General features: G+C 38.8%; 1 long non-coding RNA gene across 1 annotated transcript in view; it reads right to left on the bottom strand.

The window, feature by feature from the left end:
- Positions 1-2,356: 2,356 nt before the first annotated feature.
- Positions 2,357-6,346, bottom strand: part of LOC104952259 (uncharacterized) — a 28,490-nt gene continuing 24,500 nt past the window's right edge. Inside the window, exons 2-3 of the long non-coding RNA XR_799101.1 lie at positions 4,421-4,476; positions 2,357-2,440 (exon numbers count right to left, since the gene is read on the bottom strand). This is a non-coding gene — a long non-coding RNA (uncharacterized lncRNA). The remainder of the gene's footprint in view (positions 2,441-4,420; positions 4,477-6,346) is intronic.

Raw genomic sequence — 6,346 nt, 5'->3', positions numbered from 1 at the left:
AGTGTTCGATTAGACAAAAGCCTGATCAGTAATTAAAGTTCACGATTCTGCATCTGCTTGAGTGTCTCATATCTTCTATCTCGATATCACAACAACGAGTGAAGTAGTGGTAAATATGTTATGAAATGACACAAAACTTTGGTGTATGAAGCAAAAGAAAACATTAGCACACTTCTGGAAATGTCTTTATAAGGAGTAAAACAGAATATATTCTAGTAAGTAGAAAGATGATGTGCCCTACATACAAAGTAGAGAATATAAATGCCTGTGAAACCGTGAATCAGAATTGTTTCTGGAGCTGCATGACCGACATAAAAAAGCCACGGGGGGAAAACACGTATGAATGCATGACATAATCATGCTTACATAAACATACAGTACAAGGAGATCAACCGGGAAACAGTCATCTTGTAATGTTTACACCGTCAATTCGGTCGTATTCAGGGTTAACTATAATCTTTAAAGAGATCATTTCCTTTGAAAAAAGTAGGACTGCAAGAAAAAGCAGTACTCAGTAGCTCTCTCCTAAATGCAATTATCTTTTATTTCAGTTTTGACTTTCTTTTGTGTGAGACAGAGAATCACTAATTGAGCCAGTTGCCACATATTTTCTAGCTTGGGTGCAGTAAAAGACATCAACAGTGGTGGCCAAATTGGATACTGGTATTTATGGTTGCAGACAACAAATTAAACACTGCTGGTTGATATGGTAACGCCAATTTGAGGCACCATCTGGAACAACTTTATACATTCAATCAAACATCGAATTGTAATAGAAATTAAATCGGAATGAATGCATTTTGGAACTCAGTAATCATCTCAATAATACCCGAAATGTCTGAGATTTGACAGATGACTGACTAATGATGAATAATTATGTGTAGCACTTGAGCATAAGTAGTCTCTTATTCCACACCCCCGACAGCCTCAATGGGCTTGTGTTATCACTCGGTTTATTAAGTTCTCCCCTTTATTACTGATTATAATGGCTGAAGGATTTCTATTGAAATTGAAAGTGTTTGAGCTACAAAGAAAAAATGTGTCATAATTAAGACATTTGAAATAAACACCTACTGTACAGTATGCAGCACAGTAGTGAAGAAACACGTACAATTGGAGTTACACACTTGTACACTGCCACTACCGTATGTGAGCTGTCCATTAAAGTTGTATAACATCATAAAAGTAGAATGTTCACGTAGTAGCCCGCTACAAATATTTGTATTGATTAGATACACAACCACAAGTGTTTATACTGTAAGTCTCGACTGCAAATGTCAAGGAGCAACCAAACATTTTACTTTGATATGTGTGAAAATATTCAATTTTTTTACTTCCATTAAAAGTAATGCATATGAGTGTAACTAAGGTTAAAATATGAGAATAAACTGATGTCAAAAAGAATACATACATAGACATAAGCACACACGGGGAAGAACATATCTAACCTCATTGATAAGAACTGAAGATGTCACTATCTCCGTTAAGAAGTCATTTAGAAACCTGATTAAATTATGTCTGTCTCTTTTAGACCGCATGCTGGATTTAAACATATAACTGTTGAATTTAATGAGGATGAATGACTCGTGGATCCGACTTCGTCTCCCGCCACGATAAGGGAAACATAGGAAGAGGAGTTTGGGTGATCAAGGGAAGTGGGAGTGAGAAAGCTCTTTGAAGAAGTAAAAGAGATTTGTGTGTTTGACCATATCAAAGCCATTTGGTTTCGGCTCTCTTTTGTTCATCCACTACTCTTTGGTATAAGATTCTTTCCCTCACCTCACCTCAGTCAGACAGAGCTGTAGGCAATTTGGTCTGACATTATACAAACCGCAAAACTGGTCTCTCCTCAGACACAAACTTACCAAATAACACCATGAAAAGTTTTTGAGAATAGAGAGGTAATCGTAAGCAAGCTATTTGAGGAGGAGAATTACAGAATAGATGGGGAAAAAAATATAATTTATTCAAAACAAACTAAATATGACAGACTGAAAGAAATGTGGGAGTGTTTTCACATAAGCGTTAAAGCTGAAAGTACTGATCTTAGGTTGAAAATAATGCCTAAAGGTACCTTAGGGATTTATAACATAATCAAAGCCAACACTGGCTTCTATTTTACAGCTTCTCCGTAATGGATGCAATCTTTCTCTTTTGTGTTACTAAAATATTAAACTTTGTAACTACAACTATGTACTACAATCTGAAAGGTTGTTACAGTACAGTAGGTGTGTTTACTTGGTATTTAACTACATGTACCAACACTCACAGCTTGTAACTTGTTTATGATTAACACCTTACAGTTTATAACAGAGCAGATGTTGTTGCGGTACGAAGAAGGGAGCAGAGAAGGAGGTGGGATGTAAACCATATCCTTTATTTTTGCCACTCAGTTGTGTCCATACATTGGGAGTAAAGAGTCTACAGATGTCGGATAAGCCTAGGAAAAAAAGAGAAATATGCTTTTGAGGTCACTTGTGTTATTGACAGCAGCTTAAATGGAGAACGCGCTGCTTGCTGGACCACAGAGTGAATCTGATGTGTCTAACAAGCGACATGACCTCCTCAAATGTCAGGCACAGCTTGTGTCATCCAGATGTTATGCTCCAAAGTCCGTGAATGCAAATCAAAGCAATGTTTTCACAGAAAAGTCACAGAAAAAGGCAGTTCTGTAAGGAGCAGAGGCAGAAAAGGCAAGGCTGTAATCATATTGTGAGAACGTGGGAAGTGAAGGACACAGGGTTTTCTTTTCAAGAACTTGAGTAGCAACACTAACAGCCAGAGAGGAGCTGAGGAGAGAGCCCAGATAAGCAAATCAGCAATCATCCCAGCTTCACAGTTCATTAAGACTTATTCTGTTGCACGCAGTTAAGCCAGTAATTCATTGAGGGGGACAGCTAGATCGTGCCCTTGTGGGACAGCAGCACTGAGTGCATTTGGGACTGCAGTGAAAAAGCAAGCTCCTGTCACAACAGGGCCTGTCACGTAATGCTTCCAGGGATTACTAAATTAAAACACAACTCCATAGTGCATATTAAGTTGTTACTTGTTGGAAGTTGTTGGTATGTAAAGGAGGCTTCTTTTCTGATCCGCGAGGCTTGTGTCGTGCTGAATGCAGATGAGTTCTCAAAGTCAGACTGGATTTACAAATATATTCAGGAATTAATTGCCTTCCTCTGGAAATTACATTTATTCAATTGTTTTATATGCAGCTAAAATGCTATGCCAAGAATGCACATGCTAAAAGTATGCCCTGTATCAACAGAGAAAGGTCATGGTTTCTGTTACACTGTATGAGACTTTCTCAAAATGTAGCCAAGACCTCATACCTTATGCTTAGGTTTGGGAACCGAAACTCGGTTCCAGATGAGAACCGATAAGAAAATGCTGGGTACCGGGTACTCATACAAAATACACAATTTTGGTTCTGCTTAACGGTTCCTAAACGTGGTAGAGTAGGGTTAGACCCTGTATTCCACCGGGTCCGTCTGCGCCGCGGCGACCCGGTGGAATACAGGGGCGGACTGGCCATCTGTGTGTTCTGGAGAATCACAGAATGGCCGTTCGTTAGCGGGCCGCTGACGGCCTGCTCGGTTCGCTGACGGCCGGCTCCGCTCTTCATTTTTTTAAACGGCATCATGTAAGTTGCGCTGACAGGCGACAGAGGTCCACAGTTTCCCCGCAGCGAGGCTCCCCCCGTCCTCCAGTAGACAGTACACGAGCTCAGTCACTTCATAACACCAAAGATGGATCGCGGTAAACGCTCTAAAGTGAGGCTCCACTACACTAAAAAAGAAAAAGACAAGGCACAATGCAATGCCTGTGCAAGCTTGCCACAGGCATTGCTGCTCAGTTAAAATAAAGCTATTGTGTAATACTTTTGTATTGCATGTATTTTTTTTATTTGTAAAAATGTCAGTTAAAGCTTAAAAGAATAAAGATATTTTTGTTATCAAAAAGTTTGACCTCTTTCTTTTATAATCGAGACGGGGAATCAATAAGAACCGGAATCGATAAGCAGAACCGGAATCGATACATTTCAGACGATACCAATCCCTACTTATGCTGAAGACTTTTCTTTTTGCCGCTGCTTTTAATTGAACTATTCCCATCATACACTGCACTGTAACTTGTATTCATGTACCTGTGTTATTCATGTTTTATTATCTTTGCTTTTGAAAGTTTCTTTTGTCTTTCCGCTGCACTATTTCATAATTCTCTTAATGTCTTTCATTTTTGTAAAGCATTTTGAATTGCCTTGTGTTTAAAGGTGCTGTATACATAAACTTGCCTTGCCTATCTTAATCAAGTGCTTCCACAAATAAGAAACAACCAGTTAGCATGGCGCTTGTCAGGAAAACATAGAGGTTGTTTGAAGCAAGGGTTTTTCTGATGAGGACAGTCTCTGGAAATTGCTTACCTTTATAATTTGTTGCAGGTTTCATGTACGTTTCAAACATCCACCATCATCATGTTCTGTAATTGAAAAGAGGCAAGGAGGCGGGTGATTAGGATATGAGTCACAGCAACCATTAAACTTTATTTCATATATTTTAAAAGAGACAGTTGATTTAAATCAGTCTCTTAGTGTTTTTTAGGTGTATTTATGTAAATGACTCTCCGCTTGTCGTATGTTACATTGGCAGAGCATACACTTCAAATAGAGCAGCCAGCAGTATAGCTTGGAGTCCAGATGCACACACCATGCCCATGCCATATTTCAATATGCAAATACTGGAAATGCTGTTGCTGCTGTACTCTACACAAGATAACTAACTGGCTGTTTGCCTGAGCAAGAAGAGAGGGAGTTACATAAGGCTCGAGAGAACTCTGATTTTTAAATTACAGATGTCTAATGTATAATCTTTGGCATCACATTAGCAGTCTCTGTTTTTTAAAGTAGGACAGGACAATCCAATTTAACGTGGGTTATTTTGTAAAAATGTGTAGGTCTATCTTAGGTTAGTGAAGTCGACTTGAGATCTGTTGTCTTGCAGTCATGTGTTCTGTCGAGCAAGATTTCAAATATAGTAAACAACACGGAAAAATAAGCTAATAACATTGGTTAAGAATGTGCTTTATTAATGACTTTGGAGATGAGTCTTTGTGGCAGTTTCAGACTTTATAGACTTGCCTAAACGTATCAAACAAAACCCAAGAAGAATAAAAAAAAAATCAAATCAAGGTTTCTGAGCAATTTGCTTTCCTTTAGCCTCGTTATTCTCAACCTCAGACGACCTCTCTGGGGCTTTTGGCACATTAAAGCAGGGCACGCATTACATTACTGTCAGCTATTGAACAGAAATTGCTTTTACATTATTCAGAGTCATTTTCTGAATTGGTCTCTCCTAGAGAAATAGTCAGGCCGGTTGAACTTTCGTAATTGAGAATGTCTTCATGGTGAATGCTTAGAAGGCTGAGGTCACATCCAACCATTTAAGTAGCTATTACCAACGTTCAGAGAAATCCTGCTGTCACAGAGCCCTTTCATTGTTCCACAGTACTTTTAATGACAAGCCTGACGCTCATCAATGAAGTGGCAAACATGCGAGAAAATAACCTCTGGGAAAGAGAATAACAAGATAAGGGCAATTACAGCACCATCTGAGCCCTGATGATGTAACGTCACTGTCTTTCCAGCAGGTAGTTTTAGTAGACAAAGATATAAAAAAGAATCACCTTATTGTAATTATCTCTAAAATATTAGGATTTTAGGGTTGTTAAGATGCCCATCATCCTGACTCCAAGGCAAATGCATTTTTGTATTATTATCCGAACTCAAACTTTGACTGTAACAAAACAATTATTTTAGAAACTTCATTACCAAATGGTGACGGAGCGAAATACTGTAACCTTCCCAAAACCATTTATACTTTCTCTTTATCCCTCTATGATTTATGCCACCTCTAATCGACAACACTCAAACTGACGTTTTGATACTTAAAATCAAACTTAATGGAATCGTGATCATGAGCAGATGTAATTTAGCTGCTCTTAAAGCTGTTCTGTAGTCGTGATCGATTACAGGATATGTTGTGTCAAACCGAGTGGAGATTATAATGATGACTAATATAAGGGGATGGTTGATAGAAGTGGAAGTGAATTATCAGCATGGATATGATTCATGTCTCAATGTAAGTCTGTAACGCCATCACAGCAGCACCTTATTTATATGTCCCACATAAACACTGCGGCTGTCACGATCCGTCTGTGTTGTGTTTTGTCTTGTCTAGATCTGTCTTTGGTTTCCTGTTTTTATTTTTGAAAAGTGTTCACCACCACCCCCCCCCCCCAACTTGTATAACGAGACCGTCGGCAAAGGAGCTCTACTCTTTGTCCTTCGTTT

Source organism: Notothenia coriiceps, unplaced genomic scaffold (genome assembly GCF_000735185.1).
Source record: "Notothenia coriiceps isolate Sejong01 unplaced genomic scaffold, NC01 NC01_scaffold00019764, whole genome shotgun sequence".
Classification (NCBI taxonomy): Eukaryota; Metazoa; Chordata; class Actinopteri; order Perciformes; family Nototheniidae; genus Notothenia; species Notothenia coriiceps.
This window is presented reverse-complemented; position numbering and strand designations above follow the sequence as displayed.